This window comes from Lithobates pipiens, unplaced genomic scaffold (assembly GCF_037356315.1).
Source record: "Lithobates pipiens isolate NorthernLeopardFrog02 unplaced genomic scaffold, aLitPip1_a1.2 Scaffold_1, whole genome shotgun sequence".
Classification (NCBI taxonomy): domain Eukaryota; kingdom Metazoa; phylum Chordata; class Amphibia; order Anura; family Ranidae; genus Lithobates; species Lithobates pipiens.
The window spans coordinates 127,037,185-127,055,021 of NW_027507685.1; the positions used below are offsets into that span (position 1 = coordinate 127,037,185).

Genomic DNA, 17,837 nt, shown 5'->3' on the forward strand with positions numbered 1-17,837 from the left:
TGTCCTAAGGGATTGAATAATGACTAAAAAAAAAAAAAAAAAAAAATGTACAAAAAGTTGTCACTAAATGATATATTGCTCACACATGCCATGGTTATATGTGGAATTGCACCCCAAAATATATTCAGCTACTTCTCCCGAGTATGGGGATACCACATGTGTGGGACTTTTTGGGAGTCTAGTCGCGTACGGCACCCCGAAAACCAATCACCACCTTCAGGATTTCTAAGGGTGCAAAGGCCATAAAATGCCAAAATAGCACAAAACCCCCCCAAATTACCCCATTTTGGAAAGTAGACACCCCAAGCTATTTACTGAGAGTCATGTTGTCTGAACGAAAAAAAAGAGATTGATCGGTGGGTATGCTCACCATTAGATACCTCCCTTCATCCACCCACTTCTAATGATGGACATGCATGCACCATTTATATATGCCGAAGCATGGGGGCATCCTCCCGCAAAAAAGTTATGCCGCGTACATACATTCAAACTTTTCCATGGGCAAGCCCCCTGTCGGAATTTTGACCGTATGTACGCGGCATTAGGAGCAAAATCACTCCTCCACCCCTTATGCCCCCATGCTTCGGCATATATGCTCTTTTTTAACTGTGGTGGTGAAATCACCGCCTACAGCACTGGAGTCACGGCTTTATTTATCGTGGGAGCAAACGCTGTTGCTGTCAAGATAAATAAATCCGCGCTGCAGCTGAATGGCGTACCTGCTAAGCAAATTATGGTTAACGTTAAAACAAAGTAACATCCCAGTAAAACCTTACCATACCATACCTGCAAAGCAATTGCCAAAAAAAAACTGTAAAAAATAAAACATTTTTTAACACAACCTGTGCCTAAAATATATATATGCCGAAGCATGGGGGCATCCTCCCGCAAAAAAGTTATGCTGCGTACATACGTTCAAACTTTTCCACGGGCAAGCCCTCCGTCGGAATTTTGACCGTATGTACGCGGCATTAGGAGCAAAATCACTCCTCCACCCCTTATGCCCCCATGCTTCGGCATATATGCTCTTTTTTAACTGTGGTGGTGAAATCACCGCCTACAGCACTGGAGTCACGGCTTTATGTATCGTGGGAGCAAACGCTGTTGCTGTCAAGAAATAAATCCGCGCTGCAGCTGAATGGCGTACCTGCTAAGCAAATTATGGTTAACGTTAAAACAAAGTAACATCCCAGTAAAACCTTACCATACCATACCTGCAAAGCAATTGCCAAAAAAAACAGTAAAAAATAAAACATTTTTTAACACAACCTGTGCCTAAAATATATATATGCCGAAGCATGGGGGCATCCTCCCGCAAAAAGTTATGCTGCGTACATACGTTCAAACTTTTCCACGGGCAAGCCCTCCGTCGGAATTTTGACCGTATGTACGCGGCATTAGGAGCAAAATCGCTCCTCCACCCCTTATGCCCCCATGCTTCGGCATATATGCTCTTTTTTAACTGTGGTGGTGAAATCACCTCCTACAGCACTGGAGTCGCGGCTTTATGTATCGTGGGAGCAAACGCTGTTGCTGTCAAGATAAATAAATCCACGCTGCAGCTGAATGGCGTACCTGAAAACATGAAAAATGGTTAACAATAACACAGTAAACAGTAAAGTATAAAAAATTTGAGAGAAGAGAGAGAGAACACTAAAACGACAACTATTTTTGGTTTTTATATTTTATATTTTTTTTGGTTTTTTTATTTTACTTTTTTTTTTTTTTTTTATACACTTTTTTTTGAACTGTAAACTGTAACTGTAACGGTTCGGGTCTCTCAAAATGCGATGGCATCTTGGGAGACCCTGTGTAAGTGTGCCTAGCCTGTGAAATGCTGTACCCTACGCTAATACTTCACTAGTGTGTGGTAGCGTTCAAAACACTCACCCTGACAAAGACCAGGATTGCCAGGACAGCGTGGACAATAAGAACGGGTGTCACGCCTATATCCGCGCTTGCTACAGACACGACATCTTTTTTGGGGGGCTCGTTGGGTAGGGGTACTCGGGAGGACATAAGAATAATGCCTCTCATGCAGCCGGCTTACTGCATTTGGTTGGGAATGGTGAGGTACAGAACCGTCTGGAAACAGAAGCTCTGTGACAACCTCTCTTTGGAAGAAAAGAAAGGTTAATGTTCCGCCTGAAGTTTTGTATAGCACAAAAGCATTCAGCAAAGCCAATTGAAATAAGTAAGCAGACACTTTTTTGTACCAGCGTCTGGTCTTACGGGAAGTTAGATACGGCGCCAACATCTGGTCATTGAGGTCCACCCCTCCCATATTTTTGTTATATTCGTGGACACAGAGGGGTTTCTCCACAATACCAGTCGCCGTAGAAATTTGGACCGTCGTGTCTGCATGAAGGGAGGTAAGAACGAAAACATTCTTATTATCCCTCCACTTCATAGCGAGCAAATTATTACACCGATAGCAGGCTCTCTCCCCCAGCCTAAGACGGGAATCTACAAGCCGCTGGGGAAAGCCCCGGCGATTAGGTCGCACGGTGCCACATGCTCCAATCTGATTATCAAATAAATGACTAAACAGTGGCACGCTGGTGTAATAGTTGTCCACGTACAAGTGGTACCCCTTTCCGAATAAGGGTGACACCAATTTCCACACTATCTTGCCAGCGCTTCCTATGTAATCAGGGCAGTTCTCCGGCTCTACGTAACTATCTTTACCCTCATAAACCATAAAGCTCCATGCATAGCCTGTGGCCCTGTTACAGCACTTATAGAGCTTGACCCCGTATCTGGTACGCTTGTTGGGAATGTACTGTTTGAATGACAAGCGACCAGTAAACTTAACCAGGGACTCATCAACGCAGACAACTTTTTGGGGAGTAAACAAGTCTGCAAAACGTTGGTTGAAGTGGTTTATGAGGGGCCGAATTTTGTAGAGCCGATCGTATTCAGGGTCTCCACGTGGACGACAAAGTTCATTGTCACTGAAGTGCAAGAACCGCAAGATCTGCTCGTATCGTTTCCTGGACATGGAGTTAGAGAACACGGGCATGTGGTCAGCCGGATGCGTGGACCAATAAGCCCGCATCCGCATAAATGTGTGTGTGCCCATGTTGAGGGAAAGGCCCAAAAACGTCTTAAATTCGGAAACCGTAACTGGTTTCCAATCTCTGGCAAGAGACGGCAACTGGGGATTAGCGGCGATGCGTTGACCAGCATATAAATTGGTTTGGTCCACAATAGATCTATAGAGATCTTCCGTGAGATACAGAGAATAAAAATCGAGTGGCGTAAAATCATCTGTATCCACCTGAATACCGGGTTGGGCAGTGAATGGGGGAAGTACGGGTTCTGCAGAAGTGGTGGGCACCCAATCAGGATTGGCGAATTCTGCAGGAAGGGCACTATGGGTACGACGGGCCTGTCTTTGTCTTCTTCTTGGTGGCAGCGGGACACTACTTGTGCTTGCCACCTCGCCAGCTTGAACTGCACTTATGGGACTCGCCACGTCACCACGTGTTACTGCAGTGCTAGATGTACGTCCAGGGTGTACTAGGCCGCTGGTGCTTGCCAGTTCACCAAAAGGATGAGCGGCGCTAGTACTGGCTCTATACTCCATACGAGGGACTTGCGGTTCCTGCACCTCAACAACATCAGAAAATCGGGGTCGGGTACGCCTGACAATAGCAGGGACCTCTTCTTCGTCGTCAGAGCTATCTGACATGGAGGCGCTGTCCTCTACAGGTTCGTATTCTGAGCCTGAATCTGACAGATCAGTGTCTTCCTCTTCACTATCTGTCATGCTCAGAAACGTGTAGGCCTCTTCACTAGTGTACCTTCGCTTTGCCATTTTGGGCTCTAAATTTAGGGGTACAGTAGTGAGACTCACAGGTAAAAAAGCACCTAGCCTGTCAGCGACTGTATAAAACGCTACCAAAAAAAACTGTTAGCGATCGCAGGGATCAGGCCTGACTCTGCGAACGCTGCAGTTATGTGTGTTGTGTTTTGTAAGTGACAGTGATCGATCGATACTGCACTTGGGTGGGCTGGGCTGGGCAGAGGGGCAAAACGCAGGTGCTAGCAGGTATCTGGGCTGATCCCGCTAACAATGCGTTTTTTTAGAACCCTAAATTGCTGGGCACGCTAGTATAGATCTGATCAGATCAGATATTGATCTGTTCGGATACTATACCACTAAGGGAGGTGTATGCTTTGCGCGTGTGTGTTAGCGGTGCTGGCACTAACCTAGCACTGCCTGGGGCGACGCAGACCCTTTCTGACCCTAAAACCAAATTTATATCACCCGCCGGGTGATCAGGGGTTAAAACCTTTATTGGGTATTTATATGGGGGTACCTGAAGCTTTATAAAAAGCTGACGGGGAACCTAAATAACTAACTGGCTAACCAGCGTCACCAGTGACACTTATGCAGCGATCGCTGGTGAAAGGGTTAACTCTAGGGGCAATCAAAGGGTTAAAACCTTTATTATGTTATATATCGGGGTACCTAACGGTATAAAAACCTGGCGTTGAACCTAAAAAAAAAACTAGCTTCCTAGCGGGACCAGTGACACTATTGCAGTGATCAGAAAAACGATCGCTTAGTGACACTGGTAAAAGAGGGTGAAAGGGTTAACTGGGAGGGCAATCAAGGGGTTAAACCTTTATTAGGGGGGGTAGGGGGCTACCCTGGACCTAAAGGGGCCTAACACTAGCTGCCCTGACACTTTTTACAGTCACAACTGACACTAAATGTAGTGATCAATAAATAAATGAACACTGCATTAGTGACACTGTGACTGGGGGGGGGCGGGGGGCCGATCGGGGGGGTGATCGGGGGGTGACTGGGGTGAAATGTGTGCCTGTGTGTACCTATGTGTCAGTGGACTGTTGGTGCACTTACTTGAAGGTCTTCACTCCTCGCTGTCCGGTTCAAAAAGACCGCCACGAGGAGTGTGACATCACTTCCTCCTCCTGTGTTTACATTTTCACAGGGGAGGAAGTTCGTCACTGGCCAGGAGCGATCGAGAGGGGATGGGCGGAAACCAACGGCCATCCCCTCATCGCCGATCGCTCCGGCACCGAAAGGGACCGCCGTATCTAGCGGGAGGGGGTCCGATCGGACCCCCCACCCGCTAGAAGGCATTCACGTACATTTACGTGATTGTGCCTGCCCGTGCCATTGTGTTGACGTACATTGGCAATACGGCGGTCCACAAGTGGTTAAAGATCCCACCCCCTTCTATGTGAACTTATATGTGACACAAGACCCAGGATTGTCTTTTTATCACAAATATATGACCTCTAGCCTGAGACTGGGACTAGGATTTGTTTCCTTCATTCCATAATTATATTTTTTGATACAGAATCCAGTAGTTGTCTCCTTAAATTTGTGAATATATGGTCTCTAGTTTGATACAGAAACAAAGATTTGTCTTTGTCACTTTATAGATATATGGTCCCCAGTCTGATATAGGACCTATGATTTGCCTCCTTCATTGGTATCCAGTGTGATTTAGGACCTAGGACTTGTCTCCTTTATTCCATAGATATATGGTCTCCAGTGTGATTTAGGACCTAGGACTCGTCTCCTTCATTCCATAAATATATGGTCTCCAGTGTGATTTAGGACCTAGGACTTGTCTCCTTCATTCCATAGATATATGGTCTCCAGTGTGATTTAAGACCTAGGACTCGTCTCCTTCATTCCATAAATATATGGTCTCCAGTGTGATTTAAGACCTAGGACTCGTCTCCTTCATTCCATAAATATATGGTCTCCAGTGTGATTTAGGACCTAGGACTTGTCTCCTTCATTCCACAGATATACACTCAGGGGGCACTTTATTAGGTACACCTGTTCAATTGCTTGGTAACACAAGTTCAAACCGAGCATTAGAATGGGGAAGAAAGGGGATTTAAGTGACTTTGAACAATGCATGGTTGTTGGTGTCAGACAGGCTGGTCTGAGTAATTCAAAAATTGCTAATCTACTGGGATTTTCATGCACAACCATCTCTAGGGTTTACAGAGTATGGTCAGAAAAAGAGAAAATATCCAGTGAGTGACAGTTGTGTGGACAGAAATGCCTTGTTGATGTCAGAGGAGAGTGGGCAGAAAGGCAACAGTAACTCAAATAACCAAGGTATGCAGAATACAATCTCTGAATGCACAACACATCAAACCTTGAAGAAGATGGGCTACAGCAGCAGAAGACCTCCCCGAGTGCCACTCCTGTCAGCTAAGAACAGGGAACTGAGACTACAATTTGTCCAGGCTCACCAAAATGAAACAGAAGATTGGAAAAACAAATTGTCTGGTCTGATGAGTCTCGATTTCAGCTGCGACATTCAGATGGTAGGGTCAGAATTTGGTGTAAACATGAAAGCATGGATTCATCTTGCCTTGTATCAATGGTTCAGGCTGGTGTAATGGTGGGGATATTTTCTTGGCACACTTTGGGCCCGTCAGTACCAATTGTGCATTATTCAAATGCCACAGCCTACCTGAGTATTGTTGCCGACCATGTCCATCCCTTTATAACTACAGAGTTGCCATCTTTTGATGGGTATTTCCAGTAGGATAATGGACCTTATCACAAGCTCAAATCACCTCAAACTGGTTTCTTGAACATGACAATGAGGTCACTGTACTCCAATGGCCTCCACAGTCACCAAAACTCAACCCAATAGAGCACCTTTGCGATGTGGTGGAATGCAAGATTCGTATCATGGATGTGCAGCCGACAAATCTGCAGCAAACTGCATGTCAATAAAAACCAAAATCTCTGAAGAATGTTTCCAACACCTTGTTGAATCTATGCCACAAAGAATTAAGGCAGTTCTGAAGGCAAAAGGGGGTCCAACCTTGTACTAGCAAGGTGTACCTAATAAAATGTCAGCGAATGTATGGTCCCCAGTGTGATTCAGGAGCTAGGACTTGTCTCCTTCATTCCATTGATATATGGTCTTCATTGTGTTTCAGGACCTAGGACTTGTCCACTTCAATCCATAAATATAAGGTGTCCAGTCTGATATAGGAGCTTGGATTTGGCTCCGTTATTCAGTAGACGTATAATCTTCAGTCTGGACCTAGGACATTTACTGAGAGGAACTTACTAAAACTGGAGCAGTTGTGCATGGCAACCAATCAGCTTCTAATTTTCATTTTCAAAACTGCTGGACAAGCTAAGCTAGAAGCTGACTGGTTACTATGAACAGCTGCTCTGGATTCTGTCTGCTCCAGTTTTAGTAAATTCCCCCATTGTTTCTGGTCTGATACAGGACTTAGACATATTTGGGTTGATTTACTAAAACTGGAGAGACCAAAAATCTGGTGCAGCTCTGCATAGGAACCAGTCAGCTTCCAGGTTTTTTGTCAAAGCTTAATTGAACAAACTGAAGTTAGAAGTTGATTGACTACCATGCACAGCTGCACCAGATTTTGCACTCTCCAGTTTTAGTAAATCAACCCAACGGTTTCCGGTCAGGTATTTGACCTAGGAGCTGTCTACTTGATTCCATAGATACAGGGGGGTGATTTACAAAAGCCATGCGTCATCAAGCTCATGGATTTATATAGCACCAACAGTTTACGCAGCGCTTTACAATATAAAAGGGAGACAATACAGTTATAATGCAATAAAATACAAGAGGATTAAGAGGGCCCTGCCCAGAAGAGCTTACAATCTAATAGGGTGGGGCCGGTGGTACAAAAGGTTGTAATTGTGGGGAATGAGCTGATGGAAGTGGTACACGTTTCCATATTTACAAAATGGTGCACGTTTCCAAATTTACAAAATGGTAACAGAGCGTGAATCCCCCATTTACTATAGCAATTTTGGCACACGGGAGAATGAAATCTGTGCGCCACTATGGACATGGCGCACGGCATCTCCAAATCAATATTGACAGAAGATGGAGGTGCCAATATTATGGGGTGATGTGAGGAAGTTTAGTAACAACTGCCCAAGTAACAAATATGCCGAAAATAGAATAAGAAAGTAACTTTCAGAGAAAGCCTGCTGTGCCCGCAAGTACGTTTAGAACTGTGTGAGATCAATGTAAGCAGTGTGCATGCGCAAGCGGCTGTTGCGCTCATTCACATGTGTTTGTTCACTGTGCAGCCAAAATCTTAGTGGATGTTAAGCAACGTACATGCAGTAGCATGGGTTGACCAGGCACAACTCTAAACTTGACAATTTATTTTTTTATGCTGGTTCACCTTTATGTATTTTTTTTAAGGAGATTTGCACACAGGTCATGTTAGCATGCAACGTTGCCAACACGTGACATGCACCTTGTTAAAATGATGTAAAAAGTCTCTTGCTCCTCCTAAAAGGGCATTTAACCTTGCCCCTCATAATGCATATGATTTCCTTGGGCTAGCTTTTGCTTTTAAAGGGGAACTCCACACTCCAATACTCTTGTCTTCCCCCCTCTAACCCCTTGGGCTAACTTTTTCTTTTAAAGGGGAACTCCACATTCCACCCTATTCTCAAAAGGCTGTGAGCTGCCTTCACCAATCCAAACCACATAGTTTTTCAGAGTATACAACAGGGCCAGCTAGGAAAGGGACAAGAAGAGCAATCGCCCAACCCCCTCCCGAACCATACATGGCCACATGCACTCAACATAGCTGGCTGCCTTTGGGGCATGTTGGGCTCAGCCCAATACCAACAACAAACCCCCTTGTACCCACTAGTTTAGAGGGGTTTTCCACATTCTGTAAAGCCTCCTGTCTGCAGCCTCCCATAACCCCAGCCTAGGGTTGTGTGGAAGAGGCCCTTGTCCTCCTGAATATCATGGGAACAGGGTGGTTGGCTTTTGGGGTGCCCGTGTCCCTCCTGCCCCCAAGCATCCACCCCCCTTTCATGGGCTGGCTTGCTGTGTGTTTGGCTAGGGGTTTGTTAGTGTTTGGGAGGGGCACAATATTTTTTTAGTTTGGGATGGCATTTTTCACGTGGGGGTTCTCATTTTAAGCCTTAACAGACCCAAATGGCCTTGTGTGTATTGGGGGGGGGGGGGGGCAGGCTATTTTTTGTTTTGGGTTAAAATCTTGCAGCTGCCATGCAGATTTGTAAGTTTTCTCTAAAGCCACACATCATTGAAGCAGCATTTTGGATGCATCTACGGATGCACCACTTTGCAGGCAAAGTAAGCCCCCCCCCCCCCCCCAAGTTACTAGCTTTTCAACAATTTTGCATTTTTAAAGGCACTTCTTGTTTTGTTTTTGAGGTTGTCCAAATTGGCGATATTGCTATATGTCTCCCAGGGTGGGACCTGGGCCCCCATATCCATTTTAAGGCCAATAACTGGAATATAAGCCAGTGGGGATTCACAAAATGAACAAGTCAATTCCCAGACCCCAGTAGTATTTGTTGTATAACTTTTGCCCATGTTAGGCTCTTTGTTTGTCCCCCTGGACCAGGGGGTGTTTGTCCCATCTGTAATTTTGTAGCATGCTGGATGATGTGCTTAATTTTGGATGGGGGGTGGCTTATTTTGTGCTAGCTGCATTTGGGTGTTCTGGGCATGCTCAGGAATTTTGTTTTTGTGCTTTTTTCTGTGTGAACAGCACTTGGATTTTTCTGGGCATGCTCAGAGAATGTGTTTTTTGGGTTAGTAATTTAACCACTTCCCGACCAGCGCACGACGATGTACGTCGACAGCATGGCACGGGCAGGCATATTGGCGTACATGTACGTCCAATATTCGTTGCCGCCATGCCATCGGGAGCGCGCCGCCGGCGGCGCGCTCCCGCGCTGGTCGGGACCCCCGTGAGTACAGTCGCGGGACCCGCGGACTCGATCGCCGCGGGCATCCCCGCGATCGTCTCACGGAGCGGCCGAATGGAGGAAATGCTGTATAAACAACATTTTCCCATTCTGCCTAGCAACTAGTGACGCTGATCTCTGCTCCATGTGATTGGAGCAGAGATCAGTGTACACTAAATGAAAGCCCAACCCCCCCACAGTTAGTAACACACCCCTAGGAACACTTAACCCCTACACTGCCACCCACTGGTTAACCCTTTCACTGCCAGTGTCATTTACACAGGAATCACTGCACTTATATAGCAGTGATTACTGTATAAATGACAATGGTCCCAAAAGTGTGTCAAAAATGTCCGATGGGTCCCCGACAATGTCGCAGTCACAATAAAAATCGCAGATCGCCGCCATTACTAGTAAAAAAAAAAATAATAAAAAATTATTAATAAAAATGCTATAAAACTATCCCTATTTTGTAAACGCTATAACTTTTGCGCAAACCAATCAATAATCGCTTATTGCGATTTTTTTTACCAAAAATATGTAGAAGAATACGTATCGGCCTAAATTGAGGGAAAAAAATGTTTTTTTATATATTTTTGGGGGATATTTATTATAACAAAAAGTAAAAAATAATGTGTTTTTTTCAAAATTGTCGCTCTATTTTTGTTTATAGCACAAAAAATAAAAACCGCAGGGGTGATCAAATACCACCAAAAGAAAGCTCTATTTGTGGGAAAAAAAGGACGTCAATTTTGTTTGGGAGCCACGTCGCACGACCGCGCAATTGTCAGTTAAAGCAACGCAGTGCCGAATCGCAAAAAGTGGTCTGGTCTTTGACCAGCAAATTGGTCCGGTCTGAAAGTGGTTAAGGACATCCTTAACAGGTGTAACCACTTTGAAGTTCTGTCTCTACATTGTGTGAACTTCAATTTTATGTGTTTCATGGACTGTGCATGTGTTTTCAATTGCCTCATTAGCACACAAACCTATGTTATATAAAGCTTGCAGATAGCATTCTTTACGTTTGTGTGTTTAAGGCTGGGTTCACACTGCTGTGGCTGGGAGACCCGGATGTGATTCGTACCGCACTGCAGTGCAAATCACATCTGATCTCTGTGCGATGCGAGTTCAGCCATACAGATAGTAAGGCTGAATTCGCATTGCACCCGCTCCAAACTCGCACAGGACCCTTTTTTTGGTCCGCAGCAGAATCGGATCGCATGGGTGTTCACACCATGCGATCCGATTCCTGTCCGAGTTTGCAGATCGCACTGCGATATGCGAACTGATCTGGGGGTGTCATTAAGGTTTCACTGACACTCCCAGCAGTCCGCATAGGGCAGTGTGAACTGCCGGCGGGAGACATGCGATGCGGGAACCCGCCGCGGATTCGCGGCATTCCCGCATTGCTTCAGTGTGAACCCAGCCTGAATCCTTAAGAGATTGTCCGTTTGTGGGCGCAGTCCTTTTAACTCCTGTTAATTTGCAAAATGGTCAGACCTGAAACCATATTTTGTTAGTGTCTCAAATTAACATACATGTTTTTTTTTGCTTTCGTTGCTCTTTTCCAAGTCCTGTTTTGTTGACCAATAAAATTTGTAGCAAATTTTTATGTTTTGTGTGTTTTGTTAATAATTTGTTTTGTAGATGCATGCTTAATCCAAGTAAACAATTTTCCCATGCAACAGATTTCCCAGCTGCAGCCTAACTAAGTTGATTGGCATGGCAAAACAAAGAAAGGTGTGATTTGTCTAAGGCCGGGTTCACACCGCTGCGATGCGGGAACGCCGCGAATCCGTGGCGTTTTCCCGCATCGCACACCTCCCGCCGGCAGTTCACACTGCCCTATGCGGACGGCTGGGAGTGTCAATGTTATGTTAATGACACCCCCAGATCCGTCGGCATATCGCAGTGCGATCTGCCGACTCGCACAGGAATCGGATCGCATGGTGTGAACCCCCATGCGATCCGATTCTGTTGCGGACCCAAAAAAGGGTCCCGTGTGAGTTTGCTGCGGGAGCGCTGCGAATTCAGCCATACTATCTGTATGGCTGAACTCGCATTGCTACGGAGATCGGATGTGATTTGCTGTGCGAATCACATCCGGATCTCCCCCCGCAGTGTGAACCCAGCCTAAAAGCTACTTTCCTGGTGCCTTCATGGTAGCATACACATGGATTGTGGGTATGCTGCCATGGATAGGCACCGGAAAAGGAAAATTACAGGGAGGTAAGTTTTACATTTTCCATTTTAGCACAGTGGCTCTCAGCTTCAGTCCTCAAGTACCCCTGACAGGACATGTTTTGGGAATTTATCTTAGCTAAATAGCGGTTCACAATACCAAGCCATTGACTCTGATTTAAAGAACCTGTGCAAGATAAAGGTAAACCTGCAAACATGTCCTTTTGGTGGTATTGAGAACCACTCATTTTGAGCACTGAGCTTAAATCTATATCAAGACAATCCTATTCTAATTGTGGGCATTTGAGGGAAACTAAATGAGTGTTAGAACCCCTGCTTGTCTTTTTTTAGGTTGGGCTTTGTGTTCCTTTTCTGAAAATTGGCTTCGCTTCCTGTCACATAGCCAAACAGGTGAAGGAGAAACCCTACCAATATATTTTCTTGGGGACACACAGGTCAGTATAACTAGTGGCCCCATTAGGAAAATTGCACTCTAGCACTTTGTTGTGTACACCCCAAATTATTAGGTATTTTGGGGTTTATTAAAGGCAAATTTACTCTGCAATTTACTCGCTGTAAATCTGAGGGGGAAGCACTGGTGATTTTATCATCCAATCACGTAGAATCAAAGATGCTGATTTTTATTTCCCTTGCATGTCCCCCTCAGATCTCCAGCAACTGTACTTCCAAGTGCACTTGTAGTGCAAAGTGGATCTGCCTTTAGTAAATAAACCCCAAAGTCCAAGATACCTAATAATTTGGGGTGTACACAACAAAATGCTAGAGTGCATTTACCTAATGGGGAAACCATTTAGATTGACCTGTGTGTGTCCCCAAGGAAAGACATTGTTAGGGTTTTACCCTCACTTCCTGTTTGGCTATGTGACAGGAAGTGAATACATTTTAAGGAGAAACTGGCAAAATTTGGGAGGGGTCGTCACCCTATCAGGGTGCAGACACCCCCGAAAACTGACAAGACTTCTAATCCCTCTGTCAAATCCCTCTATCTACAAGCAAAAAAAGGAAAGGATTTCATTTAGTTTAACTTTGCAAAGACACTTTCCTAATTTCTACTGTGATGCATGTCAATGGCCCATTTAGACCTTGTTTAATAGAAAACACAGTTTTCCTTTCACTATAAACATTTGATAGTCCAGTCCTGGAAATCTGCATCTGCTTTACTATTCATTTCCATAAAAAATGAGGTTCCTTCATCTTTTTTGCTGTATGGGAAGCGCAACTGCTGTGTGTGCGAAGGTATGTGCCCGTGGCATATATCTGGTTCCTGTAAATGGTGGGCAGCACACAGGAATGACATCATGCCCCTCCAGGAAGTTGCTTGTTCTGCTGCCAATTTCTTACCACCACCATGCCCCGCTCACTGTTCTCTGTGAAAGAGATGATGCTTATTGGCAAATTAAGATAATTTTTCTTTAATTTTTACATGGGGTGGTGTTTGTGTGGTTCATGTGTGTATGTCTAAATGATTTGGCCTCAAAACACACACCTACTTCCTGTTTACAGATTCACTTCCGGGCCAATATATATTGCTTCCTGCTTCAGTGTGTGTGTGTATATATTTTATATATATATATATATATATATATATATATATATATATAGGTTGTTGAGTCCACCAGCAGAGAGAAGTTGGGTAGATGCCACACTCCCAATTCTGGAGACATAATAATGGTCTAGCACAGGGGTCTTCAAACTACAGCCCTCCAGTTCAGAAACTACAATTCCCATCATGCCTAGTCGTGTCTGTGAATGTCAGAGTTTTACAATGCCTCGTGGGATGTGTAATGCCCAAGAAATATCGTTAGGAAAATACAAGTGGGTCATGACACATCTACATTCCAAATTTGGCACTTAAGATGGTCAATTGCGCGGTTGTGCGTCGTGGCTCCCAAACAAAATTTACGTCCTTTTTTTTCCACAATTAGAGCGTTCTTTTGGTTCTATGGTTTTTATTTTTTGCGTTAATAAATATCCCCTAAAAAATATATAAAAAAACTTTTTTTTCCTCAGTTTAGGCCGATACGTATTCTTCTACATATTTTTGGTTAAAAAAATCACAATAAGCGTTTATTGATTGGTTTGCGCAAATGTTATAGCGTCTACAAAATAGGGGATAGGTTTATGGCATTTTTATTGATAATTTTTTTTATTAGTAATGGCGGCAATCAGGAATTCTTATTGTGACTGCGACATTATGGCAGACACATCGGACAATTTTGACACATTTTTTGGACCATTGGCATTAATACAGCGATCAATGCTAAAAAATTGCATTGATTACTGTAAAAATGTCACTGGCAGTGAAGGGGTTAACCACTAGGTGGCACTGTAGGGGTTAAGAGTGTCCTAAGGAGTGATTCTAACTGTGGGGAGGGGCTCTGTGTGACACATCACTGATCCCCCCTCCCGATTACAGGGAGCTGTGATCAGTGACAGTGTCATTAGGCAGAACAGTGAGATGCCTGTTTACATTAGCATCTCCCCGTTCTTCCTCACCGTGAGACAGTCATGGGTATCCTCGTGGACACAGTCACTGAGCTCCTGGTGGGCGCGCGCAAGCCGCCTCTTAAAGGGCAACATACAGGTATGTTAATTTGTACGTGCCCTTCTGCCGCAATATATCTACGTGAGGTGGTCGGGAAGCAGTTAAAGATCAAGATCTGAAAATATAAATATATTGGGTTTAGAAACACTTCTCAGTTCTTTGTAATGTATTGAAAGATTTGGGTAAAAAAAGAAAAAAATACATTTCAAAGATATAATTTCAAAGTGATAGGAATGAGATTGGCATCAAAAGAGTTAATTAACTGAGTACACCTACTAATTGCCTCACAAGACACATCCAATGAGATGAAATTGTATCGGGAGTGCGCTATTATCAAAACCACAGGTACCATAGCGCCAGTTGCAGTTTATATATGCGGGTATTTATTATCGTTATTTGTCCTTCAATGTGCACCAGTTCGCACGTTCAATCAATGACTTTTCCGGTGCACCAATTAATGTATGTACTGGTGCAGTGCTTTCTTCTTAGTAACTCACCCCCATGGTCTCTAGTATGATACAAGAACTAGGACTTCTTTCCTTCATTCCATAGATATATGGTTTCCAGTCTCATAAAGAACCTATGATTTGTTTCTTTCATTCCGTAATCACATGGTCGACATTCTGATACAGGACCTAGAACTTGTCTCCTTTTTCTCGAGAGGAATGGCCTTCAGGCTGATACAGAGCCAAAGACTTGTTTCTTTCATTACATAGATATACGGTCTTCAGTCTTCTGCACTTTATACCTTATCCATGCCTCCCAACATTTTGAGATGGGAATGAGGGCCACCTACTAGAAAAGGTATGTAGGCATAGGACACACACCCTGCCACACCCCTTTAAAGGAGAATTAACCAAAAACAAAAGGTTAATTAAATCCACAAGGGCTTTTTTTTACCATTATTAATCCTTTATATTGGCTTTTAAACTTAACAAATGTAGCAATTTAGATGAAAGGTTTAGCACTGGGAAACACTTTTTGAAAGATACAAAGTGCATTTTATATACAACTATATGGATCAGACCAAAATGAGGGGCAAATGAGGGACAGTGCTGCAAATCAGGGACAGACCCTCAAAATCAGGGACAGTTGGGAGCTATGCCTTATCTGGAGCCCATCTCCTATATATCTCTATCCTAAAAGTCACATCATCCTTTTGGCAAAGACACAGGTAGAAATTAGGTATTGCTCTGGATACAGTATCTGATCCTAAATCTAGCTCTATACATTTTTTTTAGAACCTTGGACACACACAGACAACTCAACCCCCTCATCTGCAGTAGAGCGGGTCCAGCAATTGTCCTCTCCTGTCTAAATGTACATCTAGACTATGTATATTTTTCTCTCTATGCATACCTTAGCTAGAATCCTTGACATGCGTCCCTGACTCTATAAATAGAAATCCTTTTACTATACAGATACAATATCTGACATGAGATCTGTCCTCCTCCAATGTATGTGAATATCAAGCTCTTGATCCACCTCCTCCCTGTATTGATATCTAATAATTAGGAACTATCTCCACCTCCTTCTATACAAATATTTGATCCAGAAGGCATCACCTATTTTATTTAAAGAGGTGAATACAAAAGTTGTCTATATATATATATATATATATATGAATCTTCTATCATGAGCACATCCTGCACACTAAAGGAATACATTACTATATTACAATAACATCCTGTCTTACCTTGATCCCAAGATGCTGTATTCATTACAAATGCACCATTTTCTATGCCTTCGGTAGCAGCGGTTTCTGCATCTTAGAGCTGAAAGTGACCCCTCCCCTCTTCTGCAGTTCAGCAGCCCCCCTCCCTGCTGTACTACATGCAATGTACATCACCTCTCCCTGCAAATCCTTTACCATCTACAGAATACAAGCAACCTACAACCTTTCTCAATTCCCCTTCAGTTTGCTCTCCGTTATACCACTTCTTCCTGCAAGTCCTCTATTACCTACACCAGTGCTCTCAACCAGTGCTACATAAGCCACCAGCCATATTTTGTAATGGGTGAACCTGCATATTAATTTAAGGAAGAGGTTCAATTAATGGATTTATTCAATCTCTATAAATACGTATTACAGATATTGAGGCTGGGTAGGTAGACCATGTGCAGTTTAGCAAATATCCTATTCTAGACAATCAGTGTAATTTGTCACCTTTACCCAGGCTGCTATAGGATTATTAGCAGTTGGTGTTTGTAAAGGGGGAGGGGGGGGGTACATTTCTAAAAATGGAGCATGCAATATCTGGTGCAGCTCTGCATAGAAACCAATCAGCTTCGTGTTTTTTTTTTTTTTTTTTTTGTCTAAGCTTACCAGAACAACCTGAAGTTAGATGCTGATTGGCTACCATGGACAGTTGCACATGATTTTGCACTCTCAGAATAGTGCCCCATCACTGGTATCAGCAGGAAGAAGAGTGCCCCATCATTGTTGCAAGTGGGAGGAATAGCTTCCTATCATTGGTGTAAGTGGGAGGATTAGTGCCCCATCATTGGCATCAGTGGGATGAATAGTGCCCCATCATTGGTGTAAGTGGGATGAATAGTGCCCCATCATTGGTGTAAGTTGGAGAAATATTGCCCCATCATTGGTGTAAGTGGGAGGAAGCATTCCCCCTTCATTGGTGTCAGTAGGAGCAATAATGCCCCACTGTTGTTGTTAGACATGTACGATTTGTTTCATTGGAAATATGGATGTAATTTTCGTTTCTGATGCATCTGAATTTCCGGATCACAATAGTAATGAATTTCAACTAATCCGAAAAAAAAATTATAATGAAACAAATCTATCTGAATTTGAAAATGAATTTAAAAATGTATTTGAAATGGGAATATATTGCAATAAATACAGTAAGGTATAAAATAAGATGATGGCTCCTTCTTTGGCTGCTTTATAGAACAAAATAGAAAATAATGTAATAAAATAGAAGAGAATAGAAAGTAAAAGAATATAATAAAAAAGGAGTAGAATAGAATAAAACAGACTAGAGTAAATTAGAATAGCAAATAAAGTAATAGAATAGAATAAAACAGAATAGAAAAGCATAAAACAGAATAGAAAATAAGGGATTAGAATATAATAAAACAAAATAGAATATAAAATAAAAGAACAAAATAGAATAGAAAAGAATATATTATAAAATAATTGAATATTTTCTATTGTATTCTGTTTTATTCTATTTCTTTATTTTCTATTATTTTATTTTATTCTGTTCTTTTCTATCATATTCTTGAAAACAGCCTAAGTAGCAATCATCATCTTATTACCCTTTTATACCTTACTGTATTTATTGCAATATGTTTCCATTTCAAATCCAAATTCATTTTCGAATT

At 43.1% G+C, this 17,837-nt stretch overlaps 1 protein-coding gene across 1 annotated transcript in view; it reads right to left on the minus strand.

The window, feature by feature from the left end:
• Positions 1 to 16,327, minus strand: part of LOC143974673 (LHFPL tetraspan subfamily member 3 protein-like) — a 31,734-nt gene extending 15,407 nt beyond the window's left edge. Inside the window, exon 1 of the mRNA XM_077476292.1 lies at positions 16,189 to 16,327. The gene's annotated coding sequence lies outside the window, so the exon portion shown is untranslated. The remainder of the gene's footprint in view (positions 1 to 16,188) is intronic.
• Positions 16,328 to 17,837: the final 1,510 nt, after the last annotated feature.